The sequence below is a fragment of the Ambystoma mexicanum genome, chromosome 10 (genome assembly GCF_040938575.1).
Source record: "Ambystoma mexicanum isolate Mex_15411 chromosome 10, UKY_AmexF1_1, whole genome shotgun sequence".
Classification (NCBI taxonomy): domain Eukaryota; kingdom Metazoa; phylum Chordata; class Amphibia; order Caudata; family Ambystomatidae; genus Ambystoma; species Ambystoma mexicanum.
Window position 1 is genome coordinate 754,796,605 of NC_090932.1, and position 16,594 is coordinate 754,813,198.

Consider the following 16,594-nt stretch of genomic DNA (forward strand, 5'->3'; position numbering starts at 1 on the left):
ATTTCTCCTGGCGTTCGATCTTTGTCTATTGCCTCTTCTGCTTGACCATTCATAGCGGTTATGTGATCTTGAAGAGCGCATGGATTTCTGCTCTTCTCTTAGATGTGTTTATTTAAACATTTTATGCTGTTGTTATTCTGGTATGGCCTGGATGTTCCCCGAAAAGTAAAAGATGAAGATTCACATGTCAACTTTGTGTTTTATGGATAAGCAGTCTTAGATGTGCTAAACAGGACGGCATACGCATGCTACTAGAGCGCATGCAAAAGCTTTGGTCTTTGACATGAGAGCAGCCTGCACTTCACAAGTACCAATACTATGGCAGGGCTGACTTAGCCTGTCCTCCTCCCAACATATATAAACAAAGTATCATTCACAATGGGAAATAATAGCAGGTGGCATTACAGTGGCTAGAAGCTGAAGGAGTCTGGCATGAAGCACTATATATAAAAACATGACATAATAATAGAGTTCGTGAACATTGCAAAAATGTCACCTACTAAAACTATTATCGAAACGATAATTCAGTCTATGACAGGCACTATGAAAATGGACAATGATAAAACAAAGGCCCTGATTTACAAAAAGCGTGTTTCAATGGGATATACCCATTCAATAACGCTTTTGTAAATTAGGATCACAGTCTGCTTTTTTGGTGCTGGCTGGTGCAGAGTGTTCCATTTATGCCTAATGGTAATTTGCTCAGTTACCTAATGTGGTAAATATGTTAATAGTAATGAAGGCCATTTACATAATGTAATCTGCAACTATTTGGGATTTGCCTAATTTTCAGAAAAAAATGGGTGATATTCTGAAGTAACTCAATTATATTTAATGCACAGATTTATATCACTTCTAAAGCTCTTGCTATCCCCAAGGTCAATAGCCTGCGTATACAACATGAACGAAAACACATTATAAAACAGCAGTAAACATCGTCAGAGAGAAGCATCCCAGAAAATAAAATAACCCTGTAAGAGAAAAAAACAGAACTTTGAGAAAAAATGGGAAAAAAAGAATTAGCAGTGATTAAACAGTGGTGGACTGGCCTATAGGGAACTATGGAGATTTCCCGGTTGGCCTCTGCACCCTGGATCTCATTTGTGTGGTAATCTATTTTATTCTGAAATATTCTCATAGGAAAATGGTTGGACATGCTGAAAATGTGCAATATGGATCTACCTTGAAAGTTATTTCCAGGGCCTCTTTTGATTCTCAATACACCACTGGATAGAAACAAGGGGAACTGGCTGGAAAGGGTAGTCAAAAAATTCATTTTTAGGCGGTCACTGGAAACCACAAGATCATGGTCACACCTCATGTTGGGTGGAAGGGAGTGTCATAAGCGACACTCAAAGCCTGCGGGAAAAAAGGGCACGCTTGCCCCTCAGAAAAAGCAGCCTCTGGACATCCCGGCTATGGGTAAGTAGTGCCCATCTTGGAATCAGAAGTATCTAGGCCATTACACTGGCTGCCTCATGATTACATACTTTAAGGCAGTGTAGGACAGCTCAAATAGGATACAGAAATGTAGGGAAAGGCAGTGCAGTGAAAAAAAGAACTGGTTCATTTACTTGGACCCATAATGAATCGTGCAACAGTAAAGGATCGATTTTAGTAGGGGTCCATAGTGGAAACAGGCAGCAACTGGATCAAAACATTCCTTTGCTTCAATCTTTAAATGACAGAGGCTTGGATTTCAGATGAAAAATAAGACAGTTTGGGATCTCAGGTTTGAGATGCCATAACAGAGGTGATTAGAAACAATAACCGAAGTATGCCGAACAACGAATGAAACAGAGGCGATAGGCACTGGGAAATAGGGCAGGAGAGATCTGACAAGGAGACAGCCGGGTTCTCTAAGACCAGACAGGCTGTGTAGAACAAAAAACAAAATTTTTTTTTAAGTGCTGATCTTGGTGGGGGTACAGGTACATCCTGTTCTCTAATGCACAGCGGAGATCGCTTAGGTAAAGAAAGTTGAGTGAAAATGATACCTTCAGCTAGAGCTGGATGATTTTGGCATACATTTTTTGGAGGTGCCCATCCAACTGTTGCATATCTCCCAGTACGTCCATGTAGAGGTTGAACAGTGTCGTAGAAATATAATGACCCACTGGTGAACCCAGCAGGGCTTAGTAACAAGGCCTGACCTAGTGGCATCCATCTGTGGCCATCATGATCTTCCCACCATGAACAATAAAAATGAATCCAGGATGGAGATAGAAATCCTAATACATTCTAACATTATGCAATGTTGTACCCCATAGTCTACCATCAAAGGTTTCTGGACTCTGCAAGAAAACGAGGAAACCAAACCTATCTCTCCCGATTGAGCATATCCATGATAATCATACTGGTAAGGCTAGAGAAGGTTGCGAGCAGAGAGGTGGTGCAGGAGCAGTGAAGATTATCTTCATGCACAGAAATGATTGCTGTGTTTCAAGCCTGCTTCTTCCCCCATGTATACGAGGAAACAATGAAAACATAATTTTCAAGGCACTTATAAGGAATAATAGACAAGTTATTGGACAGAAATAATTCAAATCATAAGGACAGATGAAAGAAATAAAAAGGAGCTTCCAAAGAGGGAGAATGTTTGTGTGAATTTCAGTACTAAAGACAGAAAGATATCATCTTTGAAGGTGACTGTTTTTAGAAGCTAAAAGAGAGTAGAACAGATCTTCGCAAACTGATGGGGAAAGGAGTCTAAGAATTCTAAAGATCTGAATAGCATAGAGAACATGGATTTGATGTTATCAGTGTTTTATTTGCGATTCCCGAAACTGATGATAATGATCTTCTCATTCCCAAAGAAGATGGACTTGATTTTGTTTAACCAATCAATGGAGTGAAAAACATTAGAAGAGGTGTTGGATAATAATGCTCCAATGCAGTATTGAGGCATGGAGAGGGGTGAAAGGTGCACCTACATGCCTTGCTTAATAACAGTAATTCTGTAGTTGAAATGAGAACTCATCTCCTTGTGCACAAGGTTAAGGTTTTAAGGACAATCACATTCACGTACTGGCCACTGTCGTATTCGACACACCACAACTTATACTTACTCTTTTATTTAATAGATTGTGACATAGCTAACACATCTCACGATTTAAGATAAGGAAATGAATTCTATTTTGAGCTAGCAATTACCTGTGATATCTACAGGATCATATCTGGTAAGGGGTGGCACCATGTAATTTGACATTGATTTAAAGATGTTTGGGAATATACATGGTCCAACTCACTACTGATTTTGATGTTCGCAATAACCTGTTGGATTATTTTATTCAATTAATTGTGGGTTTGACCATGCAAGAATATTAGGTGAGCATTATATTTCCATTTTTTTGTACATAGCCTACTGGCAATAGACACTAAAACGACAGAATGGAGGGTTGCACATACTATCTAACTTACAAGACTGGAGTCGATACTATTCTAAAACATTAGTCATGCACCCCATCCACTTTATGGTGTAGCTATTAAACATGAACACCCCATAGGAATTATTATTAAGAAAGGCATGTAGGTACACATTCCACCCCGCTTCATGCCTCAGTACTGCATTAGAGCATTATTCGTTTTAATAATGAGGATGATAGATTGCTTTGTGAGACTAACCGGATATACACTGGTCATGCTAATTTCTATGCATCAGCCGAAGTAAGGTGCAAAGCAGAACCTCAGCTGCCATTTAATTTGATGTAAGAATCTGTTGGAAAAATGTGACAGTAAGTATTTTACATGTTATATTTCCTACGTTCGGCTTTTTATTCCCATTCTCGGTGACTCCCTTTAATGGTATGTATTGTTTTACCTTATATTGAACTGCAATGTAATCAATGTTATTGTGTGATTTTCTCTGAAATCATGAAATGCAAATTTTGCCAATTTACTCTTAAATGTCAAACAAATAGCCTTGAGAAAGACACAAGTTGAAACACGCGTTGGCTGTTTAAAGGAAAAAACTAATATTAAAATTATATGAAAAACCTCAAGACATTTCTTGAGATTTGTACATGAATGAAACTGGCCTTATAACTCAATTTCCACTATTACTGATATTCCATTTGAGAGTTTAGAGAAGTAGACTACTATTTTGGGCCAAGCGCAAAGTGCTAAAAGTATCTGTATACTCAGCTGTGGAAGGTGATGTGTATTCTGGCCAGACAGGCTAATTCTGCCAAATCACAGGCCAGAAACCTGAATGACCATGCCTCTTCTTTGATCTCTTTGCAATGATAGGCAATACCCTCCTCCAGAGGCAGCCACATAACAGAGAGCTATCCTGGACCCAGGCATCAAATGAACACACCCATTCAGAGGAAGTAGCCTCACACCAGGGTGCTACTTTTCTAAAGGCCTTTGAGCCTTGTGATAAGGGAAGTGTAGGGTATTTTGTGGAGATTTGGGGCCTGACGGTATTTTCTTACCGCCGAAATATAACTTAGCAACAATCACTCCTTGTATTCAGATTGGGCCATGTACAACAATAATACAGTGAACATGCATTATTTCAGCACCCAGGCATGCATATTTGGTATGCGTGGGTAGTAGGCGTGGTTGGTGGTATTTTGGTGAGCATAATTCCCTTGTTTTATTTGTGGCCCCAATGTCCAGAATCCCTTATCTTTGCTTAGATTTTTCGTGTAATCACTAGAGAGACCTCAGACCTACATTTTAGGAATACCACATTTTTCAGTGTTAGTGTTAGTGTGCCACCATGGGCGATCTCACTGACTTATTTACGACAGAGAGCTATATATGGTAATCTTGTGGTAATTTCCACTACCTTATATACGGTAGGGAGCTATGTTCAGAGAGTCTCTCTTCCCGTTGGTTCATGTACCTCCAACGAGCTATGCTACAGTCACTCACAACTGTTCATACTGAATCTGACATGCACACATCTGTCTTAAAATGACCATTGCACTGTTTAAAATCTCCCCACATCATCAGCATTGTAATGGTAAATAGTAAATACACCACCCGTCTGTTTTCAAATATTTTTCTGTATTATAAAAGTTGCAATTAAACACGATCTCATTCTTTACAGAAATAAATAAAATGGTACAGTAAAAGCATTGTCTATGACACACTGCAAAGAGAGTGGCGGAGAACAGAACTCAAATTGCAACATTAGCATTTGATTAAGGCATGCACAGGAATCCTACACTGACTGCATGTTATCGTACACACTCAGCTCCCACACTTCTGTAATTACCTTATCTTTTTAGTTGTTCTCTTTGGCTGTTCTCTTTCTGAATGTGGCTCCCTTGAAGATTAACTCCAGTAAAAAGGAACGCTTGCCTTCTCAAACCGGGGTCATTGCCTGGAATTCTCAGCTTTTGCAGATAGGAATGCCTCAGCCAGTGGAAAAAGTCCTTCTTACAGCTCTCCCCAATCTTGACTGCCCTTCTCCTTTCTCAAAAACCCCCCAGCAAAAGCCTGATCACTCCCTCTAGCATGATACTTGCTATGACGCTGCTCCAATCAGAATTAATCACGCCATCTCCTCCTTCTCTACACAATGGCTCATTTTTATAGTAATACTTTGTAACCAACTGATTTCCTGTTCTTTCGAGCCCATTTGCTTCCTGTAGTTATGTGGACAGGGCAGCAGAGAGAACAGAAAAAAAATGGATGTGCGTTTAAAAGTTCACTTTCAGAATAGGCCTAATTCTGCAGTGGAGACACATTTTTATTAGTGGATTATGTTTCATTAGTCAGGTTAGTTGTCAGTAAGGTTAGTTATTATTTTCAAATGTGTCTCTCGCACCATAGGCATTTCAGGTGAAAATAGTGTGCATTTTTGAATGTGCACGTGTGCTTTTAACTGTAAAAATAGATTTGCATCTTATATGTTAAAATCGTTTTTGACTGAATGGCCTGTCTTTCCTTGTTAATCTGGTAACACATATAGCAATGCACCGCACCCTTGTGGTGGTGCTGCAAAAAAAAAATTGCTACCTGTGCAGTAGTGCTGTACTCTGTGCTGTAACACGCCAAATATCCTTACATATACCCTCCTTTTGTTTTTAGAATCTGGCCACGATCCAAGTCAATTCCTAAAACAACTTGTTCTTTCTTTTTCTTTTAAAATGCATGTGTATTGGGATATCTTTCTCTTCCTGACGTAGCTAGTAAAATCAGTTCCATTTTCATTTTTACTGATAGCACAATCAACCATCCACCCATGATTAGCACCAGGATAGCCAAACCCACTATTGAGCGTTCCCCCCAGGTTCCCCAATTAAATCTTTCCACTTCTATTATGCCCAGATTATTAATTGTAATATTGTTTTTTCTCAAATTCATTTTTATAACATGTCTTTCTTTGTGATTCAATAAATATTCCACATCCGGATCTATTGGAAAAGTATCCCTTTGAAAAAAATCGATATTTTCCACTTGGCTTTCCCAAACATCATTTGTTACATGAAACAATGTTAATCCCCCAATTGACACAATTGCATCCTTTGGAACCTGTAAATAAAAAACATTATATTTTACCTGTTTAACCACGTATGTTCCATGGTTTAAATGTACTACCGTCATGTTCTTTAAACAGGTGCTGACCAACCATTTACCTCTGACCATCTTAGCCTGTGCCATTTCTTCACTCCCCATATTACTAATAATCACTTCACATCCCTCTGATATACTTGGGTCAGATTTCAAACCACAAATAGCATCTGTGGCATCAGGAACAAACGGTTTACCTGGACACATATAATTTTGTTCTTTAAATGTTACACATGTTTCCAGGTTTGGTATTAAATAAACTTCAGGTTCCCATGACTGAAATGCCACCACTTCTGGAGTCTTAATCTAAATGAATTTGTCCTCTTGCCAAAATCCCACCTTGTGTACCCACTTCGTTTGATAAATAAGTTCAGGGGCTACATATGGGATGCATAGCAAAAATCCGATCTCTAGTCTTTCCAAGTCCACATATAACGGCATTGCATTCCCCATTTCGAATGCAATTTTTACCTGTATTATGTCAATTTCCCTCCTGGTCAATCTTTCTATCATTTGACGAATGATATCCTGCGAAACAAAATACAAGGGAATATGTCCTTGAATCAGTTGTGAAACTGCAGTTTGAACTTCTTTCATATAATTCGTTAATAGTCTATCAACAGGACTCATTATGTTAAATATTTCATTTAAAGTTCTGTCATGCTTAAGTATTATTTTAGTCGCCCGTTGCATTACATCCGCTTGTTTATTTAGAATGATTGCAGTTTCATTAATGAATCTCACTTGTTCATCCAGTCCCCCTCTAATTCCATCTAATGTTTTTTGTATTATTTCTAGGTCAATACTCAGTTGTTGTGCTTTAGTACTCAGTGTTCCTACCGAAATAGAATTGGCTGTTGATATTGTGGTACCTATTATTGCTCCAATTATAGACATTACCATTGATATCGCGAGCATCACCGCACCTCTCTTTCCTCTCTTCTTCTTAATGTCTGCTGAATTCACAAATGTTTTTTCCAATTGCATTAATATATCTCTTATTGACTGCTTAGCGTCCTCTTTTCTTATTTCCAGCCACTCTTTAGTCTGTTCAATCTTAATTCCGGTATTGTTCAAGTGTTTTTCAATCAAAATCTCAGGATTTAACGGTATGTATATATTTTGGAAAATCATCCTTCTATCACTCATGATGAATCCTGGTGCCTCTTCCACCGCGATACCAGATGCTGGTCCAGGTTCAATGACAACCTGTGCTTCTGAATTCTTGAAGATCCCTCCAAATATCATCATCATCAACCAGATCATCGGTATCATCTTCAATGCTGATCGCTTTGCAGCCTTGGTCTTCACCCCTCTTTGGGGCTTTCCCGGAATCCGTCCTCGTGGGCTCCAGGACTCCATCGTCTCTCCCGTGGGCTCTGATCCCGGAACCTCCGACCAAATAATGTTAATTGTCTAAATCAAAATAGAAAATAACAAATTAAGTACATAGCGTAATACTAACTTCATCCTTTTGCCAAAAATAAAACATGCTTGGTAAAAATATTTCATTTTTTTTTTTTTTTTTTTAAATTAAACACAAGTTAAAAGAAAACAAGCAGATATTCAATATTTAACACACTTTCTCTCTGCACACCAACCATGAGCTTCCATTATATGTGCATTTATTTATTTATTTATTTATTTATTTATTTATTTATTTATATTATATATTTTTACATATATTACAGTGTTTATGTACCATCATAACAATCAACTTTTTTTTTTTAACTTCTTTGTCACTGCCTCCTGATTACACCCATTTATTTTCTCTTTTCTTTGTTCAAGGGACTTTATCTGTCTCTACATGCTCAAGCTGCCTGATCTCATGTCTGGGATGGCATGGTTTGATTTGATTTACATGGACAAACTGCTCTATTGCTGTTTCACATTCATTTTTCAAAATTTTATACACTACAGGAGAGACCTTATCTATAATTCGAAATGGCCCCTGCCAGGCCGCTAGAAATTTAGAATTTTTCTGTTTACTTTTTCCAAAATGAAACTTGTACACCTGATCCCCTACACTGTATTCCTTTACTGATGTCTTTTTATCATAATATGACTTTGCACTGTCAGCAGCTCTTTCCAGATTTCTCTGCACAAAAGCAAATGCATGTTGCAAATGCCTCCTCAGTTCATCAATATATTCATGAACTGTGGATGCACTCACAAGGGTTTGCTCATGTGTTCTGCATAGTAGGTGTTGTGGTAACACCATTTTCCTACCTGTTAAGACCTCATGGGGGCTAACACCTGTTGCTTTGGCAGGAGTCGACCTGATTGCCATCAAAACCAATGGTAAACGCAAATCCCAGCTGGAACCTGCTTCTGCCACAAATTTCTTTAAAATATCCACAACAGACCTATTGCTTCTTTCAACTGTACCTGAAGACGCCGCCCGATATGCGATATGTAGTTTCCTTTTCACACCTAGTATTTGCCATACCTTACTCATTAGAGTACTTGTGAAATGACTTCCTCTGTCTGACTCAATTCTTTGTGGCAACCCAAACCTTGAGAACACATGGTTCACCAGCAATGTGGCTGCTGTTTGCGCACTACAATCTGGTGCAGGAATGCACTCAATCCACTTCGACATCAAACATACCACACTCAAAATATAACGGTGTCCCCTGCTCGACCTTTTTAAAGGACCTACATAGTCTATTTGCAAATCTGACCATGGGAGAGTTAGGCCTCTTTTCATCAATGGTGCTCTATGCATTGGTGAAGCAGGTTTAAATTGGGCGCATACTAGACATCCTCTAGTATATAATTCCACATCTTGGGACATATGAGGCCAGTAAGCATAATCTTTTAGTATTTCTAATGTTTTTTGTGAACCTCTATGGCCTGCAGTTATGGCATCATGTGCATGGTGTAGCATTAGTCCTCTGAATGAAAGGGGTACTACCCACTGTATTTGCCCTGTTATGGACTCTCTAATCATGAGTCCATCCTGTAATCTAATTCGTGTTTTGTTCTTTAATAACACCCTCAACTCTTCTTTTCCCATACAATCATTTTCTGTTAAAGGATTTTGTTCAGGATCTATCAAATGATTATAATAGATTCCCATAATTTGATCATTCTTTTGTGCCTCAATCAAATCTTGGTCTGGCGTGTCATGACTCCACTGCACCACCGGTTGATCTACCTCCTTTGGTGCTTTAGAACGTGTGACTGCATCAATTTGTATTTCACCCATTAAATAATCAATAGGTAGCAATTCTCCCATCACAGCCCCAATCTTAGCCAGGTGGTCTGCCTTATCATTTCCCTCTTTATCCTCTCCTGGTGTTTTTAAATGCCCACGAATTTTTCTCCAGTATATTGTTAAATTATTTTCTGACACCAATTTGTCTATGGCTTGTATCATTTTTCCATGTTTAAGTGGCTTTTTGTTGTATGTAACCATGCCTCTTGCTTTCCAACCAGGCAAATACTCCACAAAACTATTCCGTGCATAGTCAGAATCAGTCACCAGGACAATTTCACTGAACTTTTTATCAACTGCAGTAGCAATTGCTTTATAAATGGCTGCCAATTCCGCCACCTGACTGCTCCTATCTCCAATCCTCATCCCTATACTGGGAACGCCTTCACATTTCAACCAGACATTTCCTATTCCTGCCACTAATTGTTTATTACTGTCATTTTCAATGTGAAAAGCACAACCATCCACATATACAGTTGGCAAATCCTTGCATGTTTTTTCATCAAAAGCTTTGTGTGGTGATTGTTCAAATTCCTGTAAACTAGTTTCCACTTCCATTTCATTTGGTATTTGTTCAGCTGCACAGTCATGTAAGTCAGCTAACCCTTGAGCAATTGGGCTCTTTTTATTTTGTCCATATCTCACTTCTACGGGAAAACCTTGTAATGCCAGCGTCCATGAAGTGATTCTGGATTGTGCTAGATTGCCTGATCTAATTCTTTTACTCTCTAAAAATTGCAAAGGTTGATGATTTGTTTCAACAATCACCTTTTCTCCCTGAACAATGGGGCGGAAATGTTGTAGCGCCCACACAGTGGTTAATAGGGCCTTTTCACATTCATTAAATTTCATTTCAACTTGGGAAAATGCCTTACTTGCATATGCAATGGTTTTGTGATTCAAATCGTGTTTTTGTGATAACACTGCTGACATACAATGTTCAGAAAAACCTATTTCTATAAAGAAATCCCTGTCCTTTATGGGGTATGCTAAACATGGTGCCTTTACAAGACATTCCTTTAATTTAGCCACTGCATCAGACTGCCCTCTTTCCCATTTCCAGGGAGTATTCAGTTTAAGCAGTTTAGTCAATGGTTGAGTGATTTCTGCATAATTTTCAATGAACTTTCTGTTATAGCCTGTCATCCCTAATAAACTTTTTACTCCTTTCACATTTTTAGGATCTTTTAATCTTTGTATGGCCTCTATTTTCTTCCTTTGTGGATTTAGCCCATGTTCAGTCACTTCATGCCCTAGAAAGTTCACTTTTTTCTTGCACCATTGTGCTTTTTGCAAAGATACTTTGGCGCCTGCTTTCTGCAATTGGCCAAGTACATGTCTTATTTCATCAAAATGGCTTTTCAGGCTTTCATTTTTTATCAGGACATCATCCACATAAACTATTGTTCCTCTTTCCGCTGCATCCGGCATGGCCTTTCTCAAAAATATGCCAAATTCACTCCCACTATTGATGTATCCGAATGGAGCTCTACGCCAGGCATATTGAGTCCTGTCAAATGTAAAGGAAAATAAGTGTTGTATCTCCTCTGCCAATGGCACGCACCAATATCCAGAGGTGAGATCTAATGTGGTAAATACATTTGAACCATGTATCTGAGCTAGGCCCTGATCAATGAATGGCAGTGGCCATCTAGATATTGGTACTCTTTTATTTAACTCTCTTAAGTCTGCACACAGCCGCCATTGACCATTTGGCTTTAACACACCTAAAATAGGCGTATTGGATGTGCTATGAATGGGCCTGATTATTCCCCGTGATTCCAAATTTTTAATAATCTCTGCCAATGATTCTAAACATGCCAGCGGTAGTCTATACTGGCGTACAAACACTGGATTTCTGCTACAACCTTCTGGTAGTGTGGCCATATGTAAATCAGTTAAACCACAATCATAAGCATCTTTTGCAAATACATCCTTAAACTCCATAAATATTTCCCTCAGGTCGTCCCTATCCTTATCGCTGTCACATGCATCCGCTAAGGAGATCTGCTCTTCTACCATTCTGGAAAATTCTGGAAACTCTTCTGGTAAAGGAATCTCAGCGCTTTCCTCTAACTGTGTGGCTGTGTCTTTTTGTAGAGCTGCCACTTTTAAATATTTTGGCATATCAGCTTCCACTTCAATGGGCTGATTTCCTGTTTCATTTTCATTTAAATTAAATATTATGCAATCCTCTTGATGGCAGCACACTGTCTCATTTGAATCATAAGGATACACAGAATGAATTTTAAATATTCCTTTGGGCTGAGAGTCCAGGTGTTCTGGCAACTCGCCCTTGGCATCTACATATTTTTCAGGAATATTCCCAATCACCATGTTATTTAAATCTGCCGTATAATGTGATTTTTGTATAGCCATTCCTAATGGGGAGTTTTCCTCTAAATGAATATCCTGACAACCTTTATTATTTACCATGATTTTTACAGATCCCTCACCAATGTCTACCAATGGAATGTATTCATAATCCAGGCCTTGCTGTTTTATGGATTCATTCAGGCATACAAATGCATCAGAGCCTTTCATCTGCTGTCCATTTTTGCATTTCAGTGTTATTGCAAACTGTTTTGTAAATGCAGGAATAATAGTATTTTTCCTCATTTGTAATTCGACTGCATAAGGAACCAGTTGTGCACAATGATAAGCCCTTCTTTTGTCTTCAAATTCAGGTGCCGGACCACCTAGGCGTGACCATATTTTTTGATTAAGGAAATCTAACACCATACACATTCTGTGCATGATGTCATTGCCCATGTAAAATTCATTTTGTGCTCCACTCACTATCCATACATTATGGTAAATTGTTTTCTGCCCAATGCTAATTTTAAGCATGCATCTGCCTGCAATTCGGTTTTCAAAGTCTGGACTGTCCAAGCCAGAAACATATTGGTTTTTAATCCTAAATTTCGGGATTTCTTCCCTCTCCATAATTTTTTGCAACAATTTCTCATTAATGAAACTCCTTTCATGTTCAAGCGCTAAAGTGGCTTTTATTGTTTTAAGATAATCATTTATACCAACATGAACCCATGGTTGCTCATCTTCCATGTGTATTTCTGCCAGAGTGGTAATGTGTTTTTCTGAATCTGTTTTAGGAGCAATATTCTGTTTGCATGTTTTCTCTTTTAAATAGAAACGTAATGTGTGCTCATCTATGGCAGTCTGCCAATCTTTCCTTGGGTCCAAGTATATTTGTACAGGTAGTTTTTCATTGTCGCTCTGCATTTTGTCTTGACACATTAATATAACAGTGACACTAGGTATGCAGCTATTCTGGAGATATACCTCCACAGCATCATTTGTTTTGGCAACGGTGTGACATTCATTTATATTGCTGTTTTGTGATTTTAGTTTCTTAGGCCTCAATGGTTTTTTGGTTAAGGACCACAGCACTCCATTCACCCCATCTATGAGAGGAGACAATCTTTTCAGGCAATCTGTCCCCATCAGAAATGGAATTTCACAAATAGATGTGATCAATACCTCTTGTTTCATTCTGTGCTTTCCTATTTTTATGTCAACCTCAGTTACACCTATGATGGGCACCTCCTCCCCATTAAAGTTATGCACTGGGCCTTGATTTGCCTTCACTGTGATCTGACTCTGTGGAGGCCTCCCTTCATTGATACTCTTTACCAGCTCCTTGGACATAATTGTGGCCTGTGCTCCAGTGTCAATCATAGCAAAGGTGTGGCATTTTTCTTCTACAGTGATGGGTGCATAATATCTGTCCTCAACTTCCTCTAATACACATAAGAAATGTGAATTCTTACTGATTTCAGGGCTCACCTTTCTCAGGTCTTTTTCACTTTTGGCTAAGCACATTGGTAAATGAAAAGACATTTTTCCCTCCTTTTTACCCATTTCTGTGCGAGATATTTTATTCATTTCTCCATGTTCAGAGGTTTTTTGGAGTGTGGCCACTGTTCGCCCATCCATCTGGGTAACATCAGAGACCACATTACAATCCTCCAACTGAACATGTGTAACAACATCATTCAGCAATTTGTCATTTTTTAATTCTGTGCATTCGTGATCATTTAGTGTAATACCAGCCCTTTCAGCCTCTTCAAAAATATGTGGCTCAAAGAATTCTTCAGGTGATTGACTTGTACCCTCCTTGTGAGTATTTCCTTTTTCTGTCTGTGTTTGGTCATTGTTTTGCTTGCCCAGGGAAGGAGCTATGGCATCCCCACTTACTCCCTGTTCACTGGTATTCCCCATGCATGAGTCATTTTTCTTAAATCTGTCCCTTTGTTCTTTTGGAATTCCTAATGTTTCTTTTTCATTTGTGCAAATCTTTACTGTTTTATTTAGCTCTAAGTTAAACCGTACCTCCTTTTTAGAAGTATTTGCACTTTCTGTCACAATTTCATTTACTGGTACTTTCATTTTTAATCCATTAGGCATCTCAGAGTCGTTATGCAAAATTATATCAGAGCAATTAGTCATTTTGGCACTCCAGTTATCATGAGTACTTAGTCACTTTTCGGAAGCCCCCGGTCATTGCTATGGCCATCAGCCCCCTCTTTGGAAGGTTGTTTTTGCGCTGTATAGAGCTTTCCTATTTGCTCAGCTAACATTTTCACTTGGGCCTCAAGGCACTGGAACCTTTCCATCTCTCTAGGATCCTCTTTCTGTGGCCTAGGTCGATATTGGTTGTTTTCCCCCTGATTGGATCTATTCTGATACCTCTCAGGTGAATGATGTCGGTTGGGATGGTTTCTGAACTCTTGATTCATTTGTGGAGGGGAGCGGGTTGCACCCATGCTTTGATTATATTCCCCTGGTGGGGAATCATTGTACTGGCGTGTACTGTAGTTCACGTTTTGCCTCATGTCCTGTCTCTCAGATTGTGGGTACTGGCCCCTATGTTGATTTCCATTATCAGTAAATCGATCCACATATCGGGGCCTATCCTGATTACCATATATCATGGTGTTGGGATCAAACCTACTCTGTGTCCCCAATGACTGGTAGGGACCATCATTTCTTTGATCTTGATTTTGTCTCTGGTTATTGTTCATACCTGCCATATCAGGCCGATATCCTACCCGGGGTCTATCCCCTAAATACCTAGGGCTGATGTAGCTCTCTCTATTACTAGGATCATGTGTTTGGAACATTGGTACAGGAAATGGCGATCTTTGTTGATTACCCCTTTGTTCAGGTGTCACATTATTTTTACCTTGGCTTTGAGCAGACTCAAGGGACATTTTGGCTGACCTGATTTCCATTACTGTGGCTGAGGGTTCTTTAGATTTAGGCCTAGTATCTTTCATTTTATCACTTTCTCTACCCTGACAATAGAGTACCTCATATAGCTTTGTGCTTTGATGTACAATCCATTCAAAGGACTTGTCACGGTCAAATTCACGGACCAATTGGGATATGATGTCTTTCTGTAGCCCATAGAAGTATGCAGTTTTAAACTCATTGGAATTTGAGTCAAAAGATACATCAAAGCGAGAGAATGCTCTTTTTAAGTCTTGTAAAAATTGGCGAGGGGATGTATTAGGTCCAGCAGTAATTGTGTACGCGACTTTCTTTGCCTCCTGCAATGACTGAAAAGGAGAAAAATGACGCCTAATTTCTTTTTCAAACTCCAGCCATGTCATATTCCGCTGTTCATTTAATCCCCTTATGATGCTGGCCGTCGGGGCATCTAAAGTTAAATGAAAATATTGTCTGTACTGTTCCTTAGGTATCTGGAGTGCTTTAAAAATGTCATGCACCGCTTCTAAGTGATCCTCAATGCAGCATTCACCTCCCTTTTTAAATGGTTTGATCAGGGCTTTAATGGATTTCATTATTTTTATGGGGCTACTTGTTGCAATACATGGAATTGCACTATTTTGTGATTCAATCCTGTTTTCAGGTGTATGATATTGGTGGCTGCCCCCAATGGGAGTATCAAATCCCCCAAGGGCGCTGCAACCAAGTTCAGTCACCGGCCCAGTCACTGGAGCACTAGCTTTTTGGGCAGAGCTAGAATTCACCTCCACTCCATTGAATGTGGTACCCTGCCGCCTCTCCTGGGACCTGGGAATGCACATTTGCTGTTCTAAGTCCTTACACTTTTTAAGGAGTCTGGTTGCTTCATTTTGCAAATAATTATTTTCATCACGCATTTTATTAATCACCTCCTGCATTTCGCACATTTGCATTTGGCATTCATTGAACTCTTTATTTCTCTTGTCTCTTTCTTGGATCATTTTAATCATTTCTTGTTCTGCACTCTGGAGATCACCTTCTTTTTCACAATGTTCTTTTTGTAAAATCTGCATTTCTGAAACAACCTCATCTTTATCCTGCCTAATGTGATCCACTAAGGCTTTTAGGTGTGCCAATTCTTGCTCACTATCTTCAAATTGTTTCTTGCTTTTGGATAACTGAGTATCAAAGTCTCTGCATTTTAATTGCATGTCTTTTTGGCATACATCCAATTCTGCTCTCAACATTTCCTGATTTTTACTTGCCCCCTCTAATTCAGTCTTTAACCTGTTAATTAGCTGAGTATCACTCTCTTGCATTCGCAGGGACTTGTTTAAAATAAACCATATTTTGCTGCATAGCCGTATTAAACAGTCTTTCTCTGCACTTTTATCGGCTGCATTCAATAATCTTGTAAGGCAGACCTGAATTATGCTGCCTTCTGCAAAAATATTGTCTAGTTTTTCTTTCTGCACCTCACCCTGAATGCGGTTACTCCATTCTAACGTGCTATTCGAAGACCAATTCCCATGTGCAAATAACTTTGCCTCTAAATATTGCACTAGATCTGAGAATGTGGTTTCCCTTTGTGACATTCTGAAATTCGTTTTTAGT